At 36.5% G+C, this 22,778-nt stretch overlaps 1 long non-coding RNA gene and 1 other non-coding gene across 2 annotated transcripts; one reads left to right on the forward strand and one right to left on the reverse strand.

Annotated features, from left to right (window-relative positions):
- The first annotated feature begins 5,095 nt into the window (after positions 1 to 5,095).
- Positions 5,096 to 5,201, forward strand: LOC117133865. The gene has a single exon (XR_004457906.1). It is a non-coding gene; the product is annotated as a small nucleolar RNA R71 (small nucleolar RNA).
- Positions 5,202 to 7,810: 2,609 nt separating this feature from the next.
- LOC117133524 lies at positions 7,811 to 22,486 on the reverse strand. Its single transcript, XR_004457381.1, has 2 exons — positions 12,824 to 22,486; positions 7,811 to 12,565 (listed from the first exon to the last, which is right to left on the reverse strand). It is a non-coding gene; the product is annotated as an uncharacterized LOC117133524 (long non-coding RNA).
- Positions 22,487 to 22,778: the final 292 nt, after the last annotated feature.

Below are 22,778 nucleotides of genomic sequence, written 5' to 3' on the forward strand. Positions count from 1 at the left end.
TAAATCTAAAATGGTGCTAAAGATTGGTTAGATATTCAAGTTTAAATCAATATAAGATTATAGTCCTTATTCTCAATAACTAAACATAATTTATTAAAATTCTTTTTTATATAAGAATAAAATAAATTATATCAGTATATCTCACCCCAGACTTAAATTACACTGTCCCAGCGTAACTCAGCCGGAGTTATGATGAATAGTTATGATGTACGAAATGTAACAAGGAAGATATGTCTGACCGGATTAGATATCGATCGATGTGTAAGTGTTATATCGATCGTCATGTGCTTGTCTATGTCGAACGATGTCTACCTCTCGTTGTCGGTCGATATTCAGGTCCTCCTACTTGGGTCTTCTAAATCTGAAAGAAATAAAACAAAAGTAATTAAATGCTAGCTAATAAAACCAAAGTAAAATACCTAATAGTGGGTTGCCTCCCACTCAGCGCATGGTTATAGTCATTTAGCTTGACTGTGGTAGTGATTGGCTATTGGGTGGAGAAACAGCTGCTTGTTGGTTGGAAAGCAAGCATCCACGTCATCTCTGCATATTCTGAACCAAGATGCAATGAAACTTCTTGTGGCCTCATCATTTCTTGTCCATTTGTCATCCATCTTCTCAAGTACATTGGAGATGTTCTGTAGCCTTTCTTGAACGTTGTCAATGCTGACCTGGTGCCAGCCTATGTTGTCATAGGCGTATGCTGAAAGATCTGCCAGTTCCTTTTGCATTGATTCTATCGTCTTGTGTATCAGTTGCTCGCTGATTAGTGTAGACTCGGCGTCGATCGATGCGATTATGTGTTCGTTGGTCGATCTCGGCGAGTTGCCATCGATCGATTTCGCTCGTGTCCTGTCGATCGATGCTGATATCTGGTGTTGGGCTGCGAGTTTCCTCTGAATGGCTTTGATTTCTTTCTATAGCCATTCTGCGTGGCTGTCTAGTCCACTGATTTTGTTGTCGAATGGAAAGTAGATGTTATCGCAGCGTTTGTCAAGTCGTTCCTCCATGGTGTCTAGAGCAGTGTAGATCTTGGATGTGATCTTGTCAACCTCTGCTGTTGTGTAAGGAAGTAACTCCACAGGTTTCTTGCCACTGATCCAAGGCCCTCGTAGCCTGTCGATTGATGCTGATTTTGCCTGCAAAAAATTTTGATTAGTAATGTTCTCAGTATCCTTTTGGGCATGAAGTAATTGACTAGACAATTTGTTTAAATATATCATGACTGGTGATATAAAGCGGTCATGCATGTCCTTGTAAGTCCTCAGCCTCTCATTCATGGCTGAGACTTTAGCGTCGAGCAATGTGAAGGTACACATGTCGATCGATGTGGCTGGTTGTTGGTCCTTCTTGCGAATAGTGTCCAGATCTTGCTGTAGTAGCTCTATTTTAGTTCTTAGCCAGTCCACGTTGTTGTTGAGAGGGCAGTAAACGTCTTTTTATCCTCGTGTCGATGTATGAGACTTCCCATTCATCCCTGTGTTGTGTTGAACATTGTGGTTCTGCAGGGATATGGGCTGTAGGAAGACTGACATCATTCGATGTTGCATGTGGTGCGTCGATCGATGCTGAGGTTGTAGCTTCCTTCTCAAGTTGCGTAGACTCTCAATTTTTGTCCTCATTTCTGCCATACTTCTGAAAAGCTCATCATAGCCTCTATCCAAAGGCTGATGTGTATCTTCTACCAATGTTTTGAGCTCATCTCCGAGTTTCTCCTGAGCTCCATAAATACCAAACACCATCTCATCGATTTCATCTTTGGTGTAGAGTTTTCGTGCCAGTCTTGTGAGTGTGAAGGAAGTGGCATGTTATGGAAGACAGATATGGCTCTCTTCAAAAAGAGATGCTCTTTCCAGCAATTTCCTGATGTCGTCCTTTGTGATAGGTATCATCTCACCAGCTACGCCTCGTGCGTGTCCAGACTCATATCTGTAGACTCCATACTCGTCCATTTGTTCCGAAGTGAACTTTCTGGCTCCGTACATGTCAAAAGCGCGGCTCCCAAATTAATGCCATCTGTCGATCGACGTTGGATCATCTCTATCGATCGACGTTGGTGTTACCCTGTCGATCGATGTCTCTGTTGTTCCATCGATCGATGCTTGCCTTTTTGGTTGGCGTGATAGATCTGGATTGATTTCTGTTGTGGCGACTCCTACGTGGTTGTTAGGATCTGTTTGAATGACGTCTGGAGTGCCACGTTGCTGTGAGAATAGGTTGTCAGGTCCGGCTACTTGAAGGATGCCTGCTATGTCTTCTCTGGACACTTGTAAGATCCTTCCATCCATTGCACGTGCGTTGCCATCTGGGTCCCTGAAAATACCAAATTTATCAGGTGTTAGAAAACCGTAATCAATGTTTGCATAATCATTCAATTTAGAAAGAGAAAGATTAGGGTTTAGAGTAGTATTGATCGATGTAGATACAGTTGCATCGATCGATGGCAGAGTAATTTCTGCAGAACTTGTGTTCTTAAGATGATTGATCTTCATGGATTTTTCTGTTAATGTAGACGGAATAGTGTTCATCTTTTTTGCTTGTGTGTTTGCTCTGATGTGTGTAGGTGGTTTCGGGGGTGCAAAACGATTTATATAGGTATCTATAAACCTAGTTGGGGAGAGAATATTTTCCTGCTCCTGAATTTTCGCTGCGGCGCGAATATCGATCGATGTTCCTTTGTAGGTGTCGATCGATGTGAGCGGTTGTTTTGCTGGACGAGGGTGGGTATCGACCGATGTGGAGTGCACAGCGTTGAACGATGTTGGAATCGTGTTGGTGAACTTATGTGTTTCAAATCTTTCATCCTGCAAAGACATTTTTACTGCACGTTCTTTCCAATAATCCTCATCGTATTCCTATGTATGTTCCTCATTAGGTGAAGTAATTACAGTGTCAACTGCAAAACTTTCATGGAAACCACTGTCTGCCCAACTGCCTATGGAATATTCATCATGTCCTCTCTTGCTTAGAGGTTGGAAGGCAAAATGTTGGTAACAATGATTAGGTGAAGTGAAATGGACAACTGGGTGCATTACGTCGAGTGACGTGTTGTTGCGGTCATCGGTCAACTGGGTGCATTGGAATCGATCGATGGAAAGGTTGGGGTGTCGATCGATTCCGAGTACTCTGTTTTGTACTCCGATTCATACTCTACTCCACAATGGCATGCGCCAATGAAGCCAAGTTCTTTCCCATAATCCACAGAATTAATGACCTTTCTCTTAGGTCGGATGTGGTCGTAGTGGATGTTTGTGTCTATGAGCGTTAGACACAATTTGTTTTTGTTCATGTCACATACATCTCCTACTGTAGCAAGGAAAGATCTTCCAAGCAGAAGTGAAGAGTTCCAGTTAAGCTTGATATCTAGGACATGAAAATCTACAGGGACAAGGGCATTACCAATCTGTACCCCCAGATCTCTTATGATTCCTTCTGATCGTTTCTCTGAAAGATCCAGAAAGGTAAAGAATTCTGTTGAAGGTTCGATGGTCAAACCAAGCTGGTCTGCCATGATCCTAGGGAGGATACTAACTGATGCTCCTGTGTCATACATTGAATGGGGAAATTCAACACCCTTGACTACGCATGGTATTGCAAACTTCCCAGGATCACTCTTCTTCGTCAATGTGATCCTGTGTTTCATCTTCTCTCTGACTTGATGAAACATTCTCCTAATGTCCTCCTCAGTTACCTTTGTTTCTCTGAAGAACATCCACAACCGGTGTGTGAAGTAAGCTTCATCAAAAGGTTTTTCGATTGGGATTCTGAGGATTCTTTTAGTGAAACCATCCATCTCCTTATCGTTAGCTTTCCTCTTAAGGTTTTTAGGAATCTTCTCCTTTCTTTTCCTTAAGCTTCTCCCTTCAGCTTCTTGTTCTTCACTGATTCTGGTGAACTATTTAAAGGGTTGGGTTTTGGTTCGGGTGGGTTAGCTAATGGTTTAGGTGGTGGTCTGAGTGCGTTGATGTAATCATTATCGATTGAGGGTAACCGCACTCGGTATGTCAGAGGTGCCTGTCGATCGATGGGAGGTGTGTTGTGATGATCGACATCGGACTCACTCTGTCAATCGATGGTTGGCTCAACCGATCGATCGATTTTATCATAGAAAGGGGAGGGTGGGTGAGGATGCTTAGCTGCAAATTCTTCATGAGTTAAAATTCGAACTGCATTGCAATCAGTCGATTTAGCGGACGACATCGATCGATGACTGGATTAATCCGTCCATCGATCTTCATCATGGTCTGTCGATCGATGCGAGTTCATCGACATCGGTCGACACCATTGAGAACCGCCGAGACTCATGGAGCTTTCGATTTCGAAGTCTCCTTCCTCAAGCTTTTCATTTCTCACCACTTGCCAGAAATCATCATCTATGATGACATTTACGTGGTGTTTCCCTTTGTCGGCTCCTGCCTCTCTAGCGAAAGCTTCTTGCCTCTTTATAGTCTCGCCCGTCTGAATTACTTGGGTTTCAAGTTTTCTCACCTGAGTCCCTAACGTCTCGATTTTGGTGTTCAGATTGTTGTAGGCGGAGTCTATCTTACCATTGAAATCCACGGTGATTTGTTGTTGTCCCAATAGTACTCGATCATGCATTTCTTCGATCTTGCTTTCCTGAGTCTGGGGTGGTGGATTTTGGTAGTAAGAGTTCGAGTAGCTCTTGCTGTTGTTGAAGGGATTTTGAAACTGTGAACTTTGGTTACTTCTTTGACCATTTCCAAAGAAGTTTATGTTTCCGCCCTGGTTTCCAAATTTCTGGAATCCGGTACCTCTGATGTAGTTCACATTTTCTTCTCCTTCCGTATCTGCTACTTCTCCTTCAGCTGAACAGACTTGCTTCCTAAGAAGCTGGTGCACCACATCTAACTTAGCTCTTACTTCGTCCATATGTTCCTTCCCGATAGAGGCTACAGACTTCTTACGTTCAGAGTCAGTGTTTTTGGTGCTGCTGCTGTTAGCAAGGTTTTCGATAAGTCTCACAGCTTCAACCGGATTCCGAGTAGTGAAGTTTCCTTCACTCGCCGTATCAAGAGCCATTTGATACTGTAAGGCGAGACCTCGAAAGAAAGTGCTTAGCAGCTGCACTTCGTTAAATCCGTGGTGTGGACAGTCTCGCTGGAAAAACCTAAATCTAATCCACGCATCTTTGAAGGACTCTACAGCCTTCTGTGAGAATATGGAAATTTTGTTCTGAAGTTCTTCAGCGCGTGCCTCATCGAAGAAGATTCGTAAGAAAGCATTCTTGATGTCGGTCCATGATGTTAAAGATCTTGTGGGTTGCTGCCTAAGCCAGTGCATCGCTTCTCCATTCAGCGTGTATCTGAAGAGCTTGCACAGCAGGTAATCTTTGGGGACTCCTTCCATCCGAATAGCAGTGATTATATCCTCGAACCGTTCCAGATGGTCCATTGGATGCTCGTGCGGTAACCCAGAGTAGGGTATCTGCAACACGAGAGTGTAGTATTGAGGCTTCAGCTCGAAATTCTGCTTCTGGATCTCTTAAAGTCGAATAGCTGATCTGTTGGAATAGTACTCATCTGGGCGATTGTAGTCGGCCAGTGGTTTCGATCGAGCGTCCTCATCTACATGTTGAGCAGCTCCTGTAGTATCAGCATCAGGGATTACAGTCCCCTGAGCATCTATTTTCTGACCTGTTGCATTACACAGATGACCGGCCTGGTCATACAGGTTTCAATTCTCGTCATGTGTTAGAATAATAATGTTTACCATTTTTGATGATACGGTATCGATCGACGTACGCGGTGTAGTATCGATCGTTGTCGAACGATTAGGATCGATCAACGATGATGGTCTGGTGTCTAATCGACGGTTGGTTGTGCGTATCGATCGACGACGAAGTTGTTTCGTCGAGCGATGTGGAACGTTGACCTCTATGGATGGTGCGTTCCAAATGAGCAGGATCGTCTGAGAACAGCAATTCTTTTTCCTTGTTGCTTCTGGTACCGCTGGACATGCACCTAAAAAGACAAGAAAAAGATTATTAGAAAGGGGGTAGAGAAAAGAATAAGAATCAATAAAACTAAATCTAATTGCGATCAAAGCTCCCCGGCAATGGCGCCAAATTTGATACCACTCAAATTATCCTAAAGAGTGTTACACTCATCAAAAGAGGTTCAGATGTAGTACTTAGGGATCGAATCCACAAGGAGCTAGGGAACAATTAAATCTAGTGTTTATTAATTCTAAAGGTTGTAAATGTTTAAATGGAATAGCATTAGTAACAAGCGAGTAAATAATAAATGTAACTTGGTTGGAAATGATATTAGATGCAGGGCCACTATTCAGGTGTTGGAGATTATAATACTTATAGATGCGTAACTGTTGCATGCATGATATATTAGAGCTCAATCGCTTAACTCAGTAATCAGCTGTCGCATGTTTCACTGGTTAACAGACTAGATCTCGTGTCTCAACGGTTAGTAAGTCGACGACGAGAGAGTGTCGATCGATGGTCTATTAAGACGTCGACCGATACACCTTTGCCAACGTCGATCGATAGTCAGTTGAGGACATCGATCGACAGGTTCTAGCTAGGCCTATGTGCGAGTATGATATGCCCTATTAAGGTACTAAATTGGCGGTTAGCCCTCTCTAGCAGTCCTAATATGATAGATAGATGTCAGGATGGGATAACAAGGGTGCTTGAGTATGCAATCCTATGATCAAGTTCTAGTTAGCAAGGCTAAAACAAGCAATGAATACAAATCTATCATGAATATCACAACAAGGCAGATCTATAGTTTGGGGCTAATCCCATACACCTATCTGAACCCTTGATCTAATAATTGAACTACTCAGACATAGCAAAGCAATTTAAAACAATAAAGGAATAGAAACTCATAGTATAAATGAAAAGAAATTAAAACAAAGAGTTTCAATCACAAGTGATCTTCTCTCCCAAATGAAATTTGTAACAAAACTAGGTCTAGAAAAAGCTCTCTGCCGTCAAAACACTTAGGCAGTATATATTCTACTAGGTTAAAAACTCATCAGGGCATTTTGGTAATTTGGCTTGACCTTGGGTTTTAAGTCTGCTGAGTCCAAAATGTCACGTGTCTGGTGTCTCGACATCGATCGATGGTACTTGTGTACATCGATCGATATTAGTCTTCATCTGTCGAGGCATCTCCTGGTATCGATCGTCAGCACTGATACGCATCGATCGATTGTTCTTCCTCTCGTCGACCTCTACGTGGTCAGCTCGGGTGAAATGTCCTTTAAGCTCCAAAATGCTCCAAAGTCATAGCTTTACTCTGAAATGCACTTAAACCTGAAAATATACCTAGAAGAGTAGAAAACATAGATATATATATAGTAAAATACTTATATACCATGGATAAAATGGGTCAAATCCAAGGTATATCACCCAGGCTCTTACCTTGTTGTAACGCTCAGACGCAAATTCGGAATAAGATCTATTTTGCTCTCTTTTTGATTTCTTATACTTTATCGTTGTTATTCTCGTGTTCTGATTGCTTGGCGTGTGGTATTAGCAGATATCCCGGACCTCTGGGAAATTAGGGTTTTCCTAGTTTCCTTATTTAAACGGAAATCGACAGTGCATATTTCGGTTCCCACATCCTCCGATTACGGAAATCGCCGGTGTGAATTTCGGTTTCCACATGCATCCATTTCGCAGAGGCATTAAGAGGAATCTACATAACGTCTATTGCGGGAATGATACACTAGACTCACTTCCCACTACATTCGAAAACTGGAGGATAAAGCAAGACCTTACGCTTGCTTAGATATGTTGAAACTTTGTTGTTGCTAAGTTTTTTTTTTGTGGTTAGACATCTACCTTTATTGTTTTATAATCTATGAAGGTAACATGTTTGATAGGTATTACTAAGAAGCAGTGTCGGCCCTTGATAGGTATTACTAAGAAACAGTGCCGGCCCTTGTACAATCAATGATTTATCTAAAAACGTCGTGAGACTATTAAGAAAATAATTATCGTATAACCCACAGTCAGAAATCATATGATAAATTCTTCGTAACGAAACTCAGTCCTAACAACCAAACGGTTAACAGAAAACCAAAACTTATCGACAATCGACTAAGTTCGATACATTCCACAATTCACTTTAAACCCGCTATGTTTTACCCATAATACGCGACATGTAAGGAAAAATTTGTAACAAAGCTTCTAGAGCTATACGAAACATCCTCAAAAATGCACAAAATAGATCTCGGAAGCCGACGCTTCACAAAGCACTATGAAGGAAAACGCTTCTTCCCATGGACAAATTTACGCGACCCCTCAGTCCTAATTCCTCGATCGCAAATCAAATTATTAGCATCCAAACATGAACAACAATTATGGCTACGAACATCCGTAGACAGACCATAATGTTTCTCAAATGCAGGGCTAAGACTAAACCCTTGCAATATCGCGGAACATCTTCAAGCCCGCGAACATTTCAAGCACGAAAAGCGGCATACAAAAGAACAAAATCTTCAGTATTGCGAGACATCGCAGACGCCTGAAGAACCATTTTTCGACAAAATTACCTTCCTCGATAAAGACACCTTCTTGGAAGACCAAACAATCATACATACTAACATCTCCTTAAACACGTATTCTTCGCGAAGACTCAAAAATGGTAATATCTACCGATAAGTTTGTTGTTAATAACAACAAACTCATAACGTCCTAAACAGACTTAACCATTCGTATAGATAGATCTCGTACACCCGACACAAGGGTAATAGCGCTATATAAAAAAATCCGAAATTTTGGTCAGCACTTTCGAGAGACTTAAAAATTGTCCTCGAAGAGATGCTCGATTCCTACCATACAAGTCACGTAAGCCGAGAACATATCGCGGACTTTAAAGCCGAATGGAATCAAGTCGAAAACGATACGAAAAACGTAAGTCGAAGTAGTCAACGCACCCCCTAAAGTCGTGACTAGAGCTAGGTCTTACCCTAAACGTAGCACACTGGTCTCTAACATCTCTAGGCATAGTATCAAACGCCCTGATACGAGATCCCAAAATTTGTCTCTTGGACAATATTCGAGCGTCTTCATAAATCCCGCAAGTTTACACACTGCGGAAAACTCTCGAAACAGATCACAGATATAGCAGTTCACACAGAGTTAGATTACGAGATGACAACTCGTAGTCTTCCCTCTACACCCATATAAAATGCCATCGTCAGCAACACACCAGATAACCTCTACATATAAACTAGACCGTAAAGGTCTCGCTGAAAAACTAGTCATAAGAATCTTAACTCCAAGACGAACTACGAAAGGCTTGATCCCTTCAACAAGGGTACGTAGGCAGCCATCATAACGCGCAGCCCCAATCTTATTGCGTTCCAATTTTAGAAGAGCGAGAAGACCATTTACCACGGACCTTTTCAACCATTAATTCCGCCTAACTCACCTAACTTGCCCAACTTGCCAAGCCACCCGCTAGAACCTCACGCTAGAAGCTCATGGTTCTAACGAGCTGGGGGGCTAACTGTTGGGGTCAAAATCGGTCATGACGGAATCAATGTTTGAAATTCCATAAAAATCAGCATGCACGTTTTTACGAAGAGCCTCGCGGTAAAATCTTGTTCTAATCTCAATCGAACCACTAAAATACCGATTATCCGAAGGCAACATACACGTATCCAAATCGGCCACGGACAAGTTCAAGTATGGCCATCGGACCACGCACAAGCCAAGCTCGTTCGCTATGTAGCGACCGAGCACGCACACGGCTCGGTCGCTACGTAGCGACCGAGCATTAACACGGATCGGTCGCTACATAGCGACCGAGCTCAAGCCAAGCTCGGTCGCTACGTAGCGACAGAACTTTCCCAAAACGTCGATACAACACAAATCCATGCATTCTCGTCTACTCTTTAATGCTATCTCCCGTAGGCCATGGCTAAACCTTTATTTGTTTCTCATCAGTCAAAGTCATCAGTCAAACTTTATGATAAAAACCGCGGGAAGTTTGTTTTTATCGAAGAAACCATAATAAACGTTCCAAGTCAAAGATGGCCCAAAGAGACCTAAAACGCAACTCGAAGCCCACTTACGATTTCCTAACTGAGTACCCATAAGCCTTATGACGGTTTATGCTTGGTGCGTAAGACAAGATAAATGTCAAGTTTCCGCGGATAAAAGTGAAGTTTCCAAGATAATCACGAAGATCGGGAAAATTGAATATGTCAATGTTTGAGCTATGACGGCTTAAGGGTAGAAGGGGAAAGGCGCAAACCGACCTAGGAGTAAGTATATAAGGAGTCTTAGGTGAGAGGCAAAGGGGAGGAGAGACACAGCAAACTCCCGGCACTTAGAAACTTTGAGGCAATATTCTCAACATGCTCTGTTTCTATGACTGGCACCCGATTACCAGACGAACGCCACAAGCAGTTTGATCTCTTCGTTCACTCTTGAACTACGTTCGACTTGATCCTCGAAAGGGGTAGGTAGGCAGCCTCTCATAAGGTTCAATCTGAAATCAATCAAAACCGTTTTCATATCTTTTTCGTCTTCTGTTATCGAGCTGCGATTCAACTAGGTTTTAGGTTGCTAGAACTAGGTAATTCGCTGACAGCTCTTGCGGCTGAAGCTTTTATAATCTCTTGTAATGATCGCAACGCTCTTACGTGGATTCGAAATAAGATCTACCTTTTCTATAAATTCGTTTTGTTATCTTTTCATATTTTTCCGCATTTTTTTTGGTTAGCCAACTACCTTTATTGTTTTATAATCTATGAAGGTAACATGTTCGATAGGTATTACTAAGAAGCAGGGCCGGCCCTTGTACAAAGCTAAAGAAGCACACGCATGCGGCCGTTTAATTTATAGACTATTTTCGGCCCCTTTTTTTCAAATATTCTCCTTAGTCTAGTGGAAGTTTATATGGCCAACCTTCCATTAGTTCATGGATTCGACAACCAGTAGCTACAATTTTATTTTTTGGTTTTTTCCTTTGTTTTTTCCTTTGAAAAGTGGCCACATGTTTACCTTTTGTTTTCAGCCTTTACACTTCTAGGACTGGCTCAGCTAAGAAGACAAATAAGACTTTGTCTAAAAAGTGTAAGAAATTGAAAAAAAAAATTGTCTACCACATGTTGAAAATTTTAACAAAAAAAAATGTCAAAAAGTGGTAAAATTTTCAATAAAAAAACATGTATAAAACGTGTTAAAAGGAGAGAACAAATTTTTTAAATATATTAACTTAGTAGTACTCAAGGTTTTAGTAATATTTCCAGTGCAGGGGGATACGATGTGTTCATAATGTGGAGCATACGGGGAACTAATAAAACATGTATTTTTTGAATGTCCACCGGCGGTTTAGGTTTGAGCACTCTCTTGAATTCCCTCCAATCCAGACATCTTTCCTACTCAATCACTTTTTTCGAACATGGATTGTTTATTTTGGAAGATTTCTTCGGAATTGGAAGATCATCAATTTGCATGGATCTTATGGTATATATGGAAGGAAAGAAACAACAAGGTCTTTAGTAATTTGGACATGGATCCTAGAGATACTCTCAAATTGGCAGAAACAGAGTCTTTACTTTGGGTGGAGGCGCAGATCTTACTAACAAAAGGAATCGAGCAAACTAGATTACCAGTACAAGCGATAGTACCGGATATCGCAGGTCGATGGTGTTTTACGAAAGGATCATGGAAAAATCAAGATTTCCATTTGGGACAAGGGTGGTATAGTACACTCGAAGGTTTTGATGGTTTAATAGGAGCGAGCAATACAAGAGCTAGTGAATTGCCACTTCATTCAGAGATGGAAGCGCTTATTTGGGCAATGGAGTGTATGAGGAATTTAAGACCGTTTACAGTTACATTTGCAACGGATTATTCTCAGTTGGTGAAGATGGTTTCAGAACCAGAAGAATAGCCAGCCTTTGCAAGTTTTCACAGCTCAGAGCTCATTCATGTCCCACGGACGCAGAATTTAAGGGCGGACAGCTTTGCACGCAGTGCAAGAAAGCAATCGTCTGTTGTAGTCCATATGGATGCGAAGCTACCAATCTGTTTTGCAGAGTCTACATGATTCTGTTTATGTTGCTGACGGAAAAAAGAAGTAATATTTCCTTCTTCATAGTAATACTTTTGCAAATTACAACATTTTTAGTAATACAACATCAAAAAATCAAATTTATTAGTAATGCCGACATATTTAGAAAGTTTTAGATTGTATATAACATATTTGTAGAAAACAAATTCAGAAAATATGTATTTTCTGTTATTCATTTCAAGATGGTCTTTCATTCAAGACATTATTAGTATGGAAATAAAAAAATGTTTTGTATGGAAATGAGAAGTTTTCTATGAACTTGAGAAATTAAGAGTACTTTATGTCTAATTTTGACAAATAAACACATATACACTACAAGAAAATATAAGATTAACGACGGCAGTATTCCTCGTGAGTTTGTCGTAAAAGAGGCTTTACGAGGAATTAGCGAGGAAACACGTTTCGTCGTTACTCGTTCGTCGTAACACATATTTCCTCGCCAATTCGTCGTAACTTAGCGAGGAAAACATTTCGTCGTAGAGACGAAGGGTCTAACTGTTGACCAAAGAATGAAAAGGAATAATGCATTCCTTGTTATTCCTTTTTTATTTTGCCATTTGTAAGGAATGATTTTTTCCTTTTCATTTCGTCTTATTCCTTTTATTCTAGAGGAATATAGAATAAATTTGTTCCCCCCCAAAATTGATGGGGAATAATTTTTCTTTTCATCCCTATAATTTTATTCTCTGTACTTTTTCCCTACTCATTCATAATGTTCCTCTAATGGTCACCAGTTAGATCCGAAGTACATCATTTCATCGTAAAGACCACGTAACTATTCCACATAAGGAGGTCGCTATATTTCCTCGTAAGTAACTCAAAAGGAGTTCCTCGTAAACTACACCCAAATATCTCGAAAGTATTTTCTCGTAAAGTACACGTAAATACCTCGAAAGTATTTCCTCGTAAAATACTCGTTTAACCTTCCTCGTCATTTCCTCGTAAACTTTTCACGTAAATAATTTGTAATTTAGCTACGAATTTACTTCGTTTTTTTTTTATAGAATTAAAAAATAATAATTAAAAAAATAATTAAAAATATTTAATTTATTAATAAAATTATAATTTAAAATAAAAATAAATACGAAAATATTTTATATATAAATAAGTTTTGAATTTTTAATTCAACAACCGAAAAAAAGAACTAAGGATCGTTCATGGCCCAGTAGAATTCATCACTCCTCTCTACATCTGCCTCGGCATGTGTGTCGGATGATGACTCGCCTGGAATGGGATTTTGTCGTCGCATGTTCCTCAACAAGGACTCCCATTCCGAATTTGTGGCTGCTATAACGTCCAAGAAGCCCTCGACTCCACCCACACGAGCTGTGAACGCAGATCGCGTCAAGTCCAACTCGCTACGCAGCTGAGTGGACTCTTTACGCAGCTGAGTGACTTCATCTTCCCCAACTCGCTACGCAGCTGAGTGGACTCTTTACGCAGCTGAGTGGACTCGTCTCTGACCATAAGACGATGTCGCTCTCGGAACATCGTTGACAGAACCAATCCCCAATGTATGTCCCTTTTTCTTAGGGACAACTTTAAAAACAAAAGAAAAATATTGTTAGAAATATTTATAGTTAAATTAAATGAATAATAAAAAAATTAAAATTTTAAAAATTTTACCTCCTCGTAAATCCTATCCACATCAAGTGTGGATAAGGTGACGGGTAATCCGTTGGTGGATTGCTGGGTCAGCTGGGTCTGGCGGTCGTCAACCTGAGCAACGAAGTCGTTGAAAATTTGCTCGGACTTGCCATCTAGAAATTGACCCGCCTTGTTCTTGCGGGTCCTCTCGTAAAGTTGCAAAAGAGACGGGATTTGTTCCGTCTTTTTGGCCTAAAAAACATTTAAGAAAGTTAGAATATATATATATTAAAAAAATAATTAAATAAAATATTTAATTGCCATTTACAAACGGACACTGGCGTGGGGGGTTTTTGGTCTGTAGAGTGAAGCATCGGCCCGTGGCCGTGCACATCTACCGTGTTACGGGAGGCAGAGCAAGACCAAACGATTCTAATGGAGTCAGGATCCCGCCAATAACAGATGAGGCCATCCCACACATCCGTGGTGAGCTCAGCGGGTTTGCCACGCTCATACCCCTTCACGATCTAGTCACCCTTCCAGTTGGAGACCGTGTCCAAGAAGCAAACTTTCTCCTTCGCATAAAACGCTTTCCTCACCCTCTCATTGACCCCCGTGGACCAATGATATTTTTGCTGTAAAAAAATAAATTAATTAATTAATAGTAACTTATAGCGTAAATTGTGAACCACGTAGATCGGCGTCTTTTTGACGTAGATCGGCGTCTTTTCCAGTTTGGATGTGGCATGGAGAAGTAACCTTTGATCGTGTCGTCTATGTCTGATGCAAGACATCCGTCAACCCCAAACCTGTAAAAAACAAATTTAAAGTATAAATTATTTATTAATGTTATAAAAGAGTTTTAAGAGAAATAAAAAATATATAATGTAACATACCATAAAGTTCTGTCCGGTCGGTCGGGATCTATGACTGGTAAACCTTCTCTGCCTCGCTGACCGAGAAGGTCCTCGACAGTGTACTGCGAGTAAGGAGCACTCGGAGGCACCATCAAATCGGGATGCTAACGAGGAAATAACGCTGATTTTATATTTCCTCGTAAGTTCTTCGTAAAGTCGACGTAAATTTACGAGGATTAGTTTTCTTCGTTAAGTTTCCTCGCTAAACTTGTGTTTTCTTGTAGTGAAACATATATAATCATGTAATATATGAGATACATATTCTAAAAATAAATAATAAGTCGAAAATTAATATTCTTAGAAACATGCATAATGCATAGTAATTCAAGGTTTTTTTTTAAGATAGTTTAAGATAGTTCAAAGTAGTACATTGTAGTTCACACATAGTAGTTTAAGTACAGAGCTGGGCCCACATGAGGGAAAAAGAAACTGTCGCTTAGGGCATCATTTTTATATATAAAAAGCTATGATATCCTATCTTTGGTAACTAATACCATCATTAACCTCAGTCTCTTAACTGGGGTTCTAAGCTTCGGCTAAGAGATGGTTCTTAGTTTTTCTTAGATTTTAACTAAGAAAAGTTAAGAACCGTCTCTTAAATAAGAGATATAAGAGACGTCTCTTAGCTGAAAATTGTAAAAAAAACAAAAAAAAAATCAAATCATAAGTTAAAAAACTTCGGCAAAGAGACCGGTGTTAATCATGCCCTAAGTTTATAACATCTGTGCTCACAGGAGAAAGAAATAATCATTGGCCTAGCACATCTTTAAAAAAAAAATTATGATTACTTTTCATTAACTAGATCTTATGTTAAACAACTATAAAACATAGCCTCTTTAATATTGATATGGATAAGCAAAAACTGATATAAGATTGAAAACATGGTTTGTTTAAGAAACCAAAAAATATATGGAAACAATTGTTTGTTTTTTCCTAAAAATCTGGGTAAATAACTAAATAAAAACATTTTCTCTATACATTTTTACTGATAATTTTCTCTATACATTTCAGATGACCAAAAAAATTGTTCTGTAGTTCTATTACAATAAACTATTAGCAATTGTAGACATAGTTTCAAAAAAAAAATTTGTCGCTTCGGGCAGTGATTAGACAAATAAAATATTTATAAAATCAAAGCATTTTCTAAATAATATTAAAGTAAAAATAGATATAACTAAATTAGAATCTTAAATCATAATCTTTACATAACAATAAAAAGTGTCAAAATTACCTTTTATGAACAAAGAGAATATTATATATAACTTATATAGATTGTTAATCTAATTACAAATATAAATAGTAAAAATATGAAATATCTTATTTTGAAATTTGAAGGCTATATAAAATATATACAAACTTAAATTAAGGAAAATAATTTAAATAACTTTATATTAAATTTATTTTGAATTTAATTTCTGATTAAAATATAATTAAAATACATGTTTATTTAATTTGTATTTTGCAAATATTTAATGTAACTCAAATTTATATAAATATTTTATTAAGTTTATTTTCAAAATTAAATGTTGATTAAAATATTATCTAGATATATATTTTATTAAATTTTCACTTTTGAGTTATTTTTGAAATAATTTCTATAAATATTTTTGAAATTAATTGTTTATTTTCATTATGAAAAATATTATTTCAATAATTTCTTTTTCATTTAGTTATTTATAAAATATTATTTTAAGATAAACATTTTTTATTTTTTTCTCATAATGTTTAGCTATATTGATCATTAACAAATTAAAAAAAAAAAAGTTAAAGTGATTTGGAAAAACAAATATGGGATCCACTAAAAAAATTTTAAAAAATTATCGGGTCAATGGAAAAAATAATCTGGATCCACCGAAAAAAAAGAAGAAAAAAAGAGTAATGGTGAGTTCCGCAACATTTGAAAATAAATAAGAAAAAAAGGGTAAGAAAGGAATAAAGTAAAAGAGGGAATAAGTGGAACAGTTTAAACAAAATTTTTGTAACTAGGGTAAATTAGAGTACTATTGTTCAAACACGTTTAATTGTTAAGTTCTATTGGGATCTTGCACCCAAATATTTATGATCATTAACCATGTGTCGTATTGATATTTTAAAAAAACCATGTATTGGAAACGAAACAAAAGATCACCTGGTTTTTGCCTGTCCTTTCTCCTTCACGGTCTGGCTTAACATTGCAGAGAAGCTGTTTGGAAACGCCATTACCCCAGATTGGAACGATACTGCCAGCTCTCTCCTGCGACAGGCTCGTACTCGGATCGATTACATTCTTAGGAAGATGGCCTTTCAAACAGTCATCTACTCAATTTGGAGGGAACACAACTCGCGGAGGCATGGTGGTGTGTGGATCACAACTGAGCAGCTCACAAGAAACATTGATAAATAACATCACTCCGGTACACCAATGGCCATCCGTTGGAGGGCATGATGAGAAGATGGTTTGAGGTCAACTAGTTATGGGGAGTAGGAAAGTTCCTTAGGCATAGAGAGGGTTATTTTTTTCTCATTCTTTCATCTGCTCCTAGCTAAACAGAGTACATAATCTTTACTTGTAAATGTGAAGTTTTGATCAATAAATTTGATATTCTATCAAAAAAAAAGAAGAGAAATTGCATCCTCTACACATCACTTACTCCATAATTAGGCGAATACTCTAAATCACTGTGTTGCACTGTTGAACAAAAAATAAAGACACTCCTGCCCCTATCAATATAATCTACGGTCTATGACTTATGAGATTATGTAATCTCTTAAGTAGATTTTATTTAGATTTCCCTATCCTTCACCATCTCCTTTTGACCGACGAAGTGAATCTTCTTTATTAATCACCCAAAACATATTCCCACAAAAAATTTCGTCTGCTTCATCTTCTTCCAAGAATTTATCAGTTCTGGTGGTTCTACGACAGTGACTTGTTTTAATTACAACGAAAAGAGAGATCTTCTCTGTCTCTCTTTGTCTCACATGGATTTGTTTTGATTTGCAATGTGTCGATAAAAGCAAAGATTCATCGTCTCTCTTTTTGTTTGGTTTCTCTTGTTTGCAGCTACCGTACGTCTTCGGATGTAGTGAGATGCTCGTTTCAGCTCGGTGAACTGTTCATCTCCACCAAACGCTCACATATTTTTTACATGGATTTAACGAGATCTCGTCTGTCTTTATAGAGCAGTCCGAGTGGTGCATCTTTTGATACAAGTTGTGTTCGGTCTTCATCAACCTCACTCTTGTTGTGGTGTGTTTATTTGGCGTCTCCTTCAGGTAGACTACTACTGTCTTCGTGAGAAGATGTAGAGAATGGCTCTCTAAGGAAGATATAGTTACAGCTTATGTTCGTGTGCATGATCTTGTTGGTGTGAAGAAAAGATCCGGTCATCTTTGTCAGAGATGAATGAGAGTATCCCGCCTTATTTTAGTCTATAGTATACATCAGGGGGATACGGTTTTGCTTGACCAGCTAATTTATTGTGTATACTTGAAGACACTTATGTTAACCACCAGACATTTAACTTAACAAAATCGAGCTAACTTACTTACATACCGCTAATCGTTTCTACAAATGGTTACATAAAAGTTTATCCATGGCTAAACTTTGAATTCTTTGCATTAGATATATCCATATCATTAAAACATGTTAACTTACTTACATACCGCTAATATTTTCTACAAACGGTTATAAGAAGTTTAACGATCTAAAAACTTAGTAACCCCTGGCTAAATTTTATGTTAACCGTTTTACAACAACTCGTAGACATTTAGAAAATAAATCCCAAGCACTAATGGTGACTCCAATCAACACCCGCCCCTGGGTGTTGCTGCCTTCCGATGATATTTCCCCAACCTTTGACTTCACTACGTTTTTTCCACTTCTCTGCATGCCAAAGTTAGCTTCAACGACGATGGACCAGTTGTCTACATCTACCCGAAGTTTATGTTCTCCATGGTTGGACCACCACCACAAGGCAGACCTGCACGTTTTAAGCATGGTGCGTCACCTGAAGCGATCACATCCAGAGGAAGGCCATGGTCTTGATTGCTAGACACATGCACCTAACCATAAAACACGGATGTATTCTCATTCGACAATAACCTTCACATAACGGTTGGAAGCATACACACTATGAATTTGATCACAGTTTATATCATGTCTAAGCAATTTATTTTCATTCCAATAAACTAATACTTAGCCGGATATCAGGTTTAGGAAAAAAAAAAAAATAAAGTGGTTTATTTATGGCTAACTTTTCTACTAACCGTTAATTGCTTCCGACGTTGAACCATTTTGTGCTCTCTCTATGCCAACTTCCATCATCTCATTGTCCTTATAAAGTTGTATTATCTCAATACCCGGCACACCACCACTGCCTGCCGGAGGATGTAGTTCTATGTCTGCAAATCCCATCTCAAGCACAACAAGGTGGAGCACTAGGATGTCTTGTTCCCCAAATATTTCTTTCACCACTTTCTCTAAACATATTGTCTTCATCGTTGGATCAAAAGAATGACCAGAGTAAACTCCGAACTCAGGAGAGAACTCTGAATCATCTTGTTGAAGTATGTTGGTTCAAAATCAAGCTGGTGGACTAGATTTTGTATGATTTTGTTTAGATTCATAGGAAAAAAAATAGGAGAAAAAAGATGGATAAAGAAGACGACGACAACAAAGGAAGAGAAATGAAAATTTTGTTTAATTTTAAAATCTAACATATCTAATAATATCTAAACAAAATCTATACAATATTTTCTACTGACATTATATAATACCTATCAGAAAATCAATATTCTAAACAGTATAGCTCTTGGCGATAAAATGGTCAAGTTAACCTCTTTTCCAATACTGTTTGGACCAAAATTTTACTGTCGAAGCAGATTGTTAATATACAAGTTCTTTTTGTATTATTAGCCAATCGACTCTTCAAAAAAAAAACCATGTGTTGTATTTTAAAATAAACTAGAGCTTGATCCGCGCACCCGCGCGGGTGTTAGTTTTTTATAAATGAATATTTATTTGTATAAGTGATAATATATATTTTAAAATTTACCCGTTTAATTTTTTTTTTAATATGACATTTCTAAACACAATAGTTTTATAGTTTGTATTGAGTAGTTTTATTTTATCATGTAAATCCTAAATTATATCATCTATTTATTTAGAATATGACGTGTAAAGTCACACAAATGTATTTTTATTTTTTATGGATCAAAATTTTATGATTATATATAATAAAATTGTTGTATAAACTGTTTTTGTGGATCACAATTTTATGACTATATATAATAAAATTGTTGTATACTATTTATTATGTATATGTGGAATTAGTAAAATAATTACCGTATAATGTATGTAATTACGAAATGTATATATGAAATTAATTATTTTCAAACACACATATCCTACTATATAAAAGGTACTATTTTAGGAGCTTCTAAGGGGTGCCACATAGACAGAAATATTTCCCACCAATCAATATGCCATGTCACTACAGGCTGAGTCTCAAACCAATTTGAAGTTCCGGCCCAACCTTGCCCCATTCCGGCCCAACCTTATACATGTGGAGAATATTTCTAAAAACTAAAATACCACGGACGGTCCAACTCTAAATTTAAAAAAAAGTTTCCAATTATCTAAATATCTAGAGAACACTCAGCCTCCCCCTAATCACCAAAATAGGTTGCTTATGTCCATTTGAATGAAGACGTCCATTACGCTCTTTCTATACGAAATAGATAACTGCTTGAAAGATGAACTTGTGTTGTGTTTTGACGGTTAATAGAAAGTAAAATGAGAAGAAATTATTCAATAGAAATTGCATAGATTTTTTTTGAATAACTGATAAAATATTATTGAGTATATTATTTTATATCAAGTAAAATATATTGAAACCCTTCCTTTTGTGCTAAACACATCTTAAATGAGATGATATAATTATCAATGAACAGAAAATTTGAAATGCGTTATTTTACATTTTTGGGAACATCATTTTTTTCCGTAGATATTCCCTACATATTAAAAGAGAAACATTACAACTTTTGAACCATGACACATGTCATCACGAAAATCAAGCTTAGAAAAATAAGTTGGTTCATCTAAACATATTTATACTGTTCATTAACCCTAATCATATAATTAATTATTAATATAAAAATAGTATTCATTATTTCCTTGAATAGAACATACGGAATTATAATATATATGATAATTAATGATTTTAAATAATAAAGATTTGATAATATTTTGTCTCATGTGGCACCCATAGAATTACTTCATTCCTAGGAAGGTTGACAAAATCTTTTATTTGCAACACTCTGAATGTGGTAAATATATGAGATATACTTTAAAAAATATGCAAAAAAAAAAATATCTAATGTTTCAGTTGTTAACTTCTCAAATAAATAAAGTTAATATCTATAATTCTCTTATATTTGTATCTATAATCTGTTTATATAACGATTTATGTATTTCTAAATTGTATTGTTTTCCATCAAATTATAATAGTTTTTTAAATAGGCAAATAAGAATAATACACAGAAGATCAAATTACCTTTTAATTTAATAAAATGAAATAATTCATTTTACAATTTTTTGTATCTTAAAAGAAAATTCATATGTTCTAAATTTATATTATATGTTAATTTTAAAGCAAAAGGGTAATTTTAAAACTAAAATTTAAAATGTACATTGTAAATGATTCGAGTAATCATTATATTAAGCATACTCATTTTTATTTATAAAATCATACGCTTCTAATACACCGAATAAGAAAATATAGCTACATATTTTAGTTCAAAATAAGCTTTGTTAAAATTAAATCGATATCAATACTAACTCATTAGAAAGTTAACATCAACCAAGTAAAAACAACTATTATAGAAACAAATCAGAAACACATATATCCATTACCTTTGTAAAGCTATGTCAAGTTTTTTAACTTTTAATCATTCTTTTGAATATGTGATAGCTGATATAACCTTTTAATTGTTATGTATCCTCATTATTTTAAAAATAGTTTCTACATATAAAAATATACTGGAGTATACAACTAAAAACTATTAAACGAAAAAAACAGTAAGAGCACTGATTAATTTCATAAAAATCTACAAATACCAACCAAAAAACTAAGTTCTACTAACTCAATGAATTCTACCAAAGATTACATGTTATGGAAACCAATTAAAAAAAATCACTAATAGAAACTACAAATATGCTACCGAAAGAAATATAATAGTTAAGAGTACTAATCATTCTGTTCAAAAAATTAAGTTAGTTAAAATTCATATGATAACTTCTTTTATCTACACATTACTAAAATATTAAACATTATATATAAACAGTTTTTATAGAAATATTTCAAATCAATATGGTCTATCATTAACAACTCTCAATTAGAAAATATTAATATTTTAAGAAAAGTTAAAGTGCATAATAAAAATAAGCCAAAACAATAAAACGATAAAAATCACTATGGCTACACTAAATGACAAATATGACATACAAATATACACTTAAACTTTATATTATTTCAATATATATAAATGAACAACTTTGAATTAAATAATGGAACAGTACATCTGTTACACTTTTAAAATATACTATTACTAATGTGATGTTTTTAGAAAACATAATATATGAAAACAATGTCACAATTTTTAAAGATTGTTGTAAATAGAAACTAATAACAAAGAAAAGTAGAAAACTAAAAAAATTCTTAATTAAAACATCACTCTTACGTAACTTTTTATTATTATTTATCAACTTAAAAATAATTTTAATATTAAATTATAATAGTTTCTACCTCTAATCAATTGAAACACCAAAATTTTAAAATATAATCAATATTTCCAAAAAAAATATTGAAACATTATCCGCGCGTAGCGCGGACCAGAACCTAGTGTATAATAAAAAAGGAAAAGACAAAGAATATTAAAAGTTAGTTTATTAATTATTGTTGCCATGATTTTTTAGTTAGAATTTGATTTTGGAAATACATTAATTGAAGAAAAAAGACAAAAATCCTAAAAATTAGGTTAATTAATAACTTCAGTGGTATGCCATTGTAAATATAGTGGAAAACTAAGGGATAATATAATTTTGTACTCTTCTTTTAATAGATTAGATAAATACTAAATGGTTTATGAGGAATTTACATAAGAAGAGAAGACACTTCCTAAGAGGGCATATAAGAAAATATTAGAAGAGTTTGTGGGG

The sequence above is a fragment of the Brassica rapa genome, chromosome A04, assembly GCF_000309985.2.
Source record: "Brassica rapa cultivar Chiifu-401-42 chromosome A04, CAAS_Brap_v3.01, whole genome shotgun sequence".
Taxonomy (NCBI): domain Eukaryota; kingdom Viridiplantae; phylum Streptophyta; class Magnoliopsida; order Brassicales; family Brassicaceae; genus Brassica; species Brassica rapa.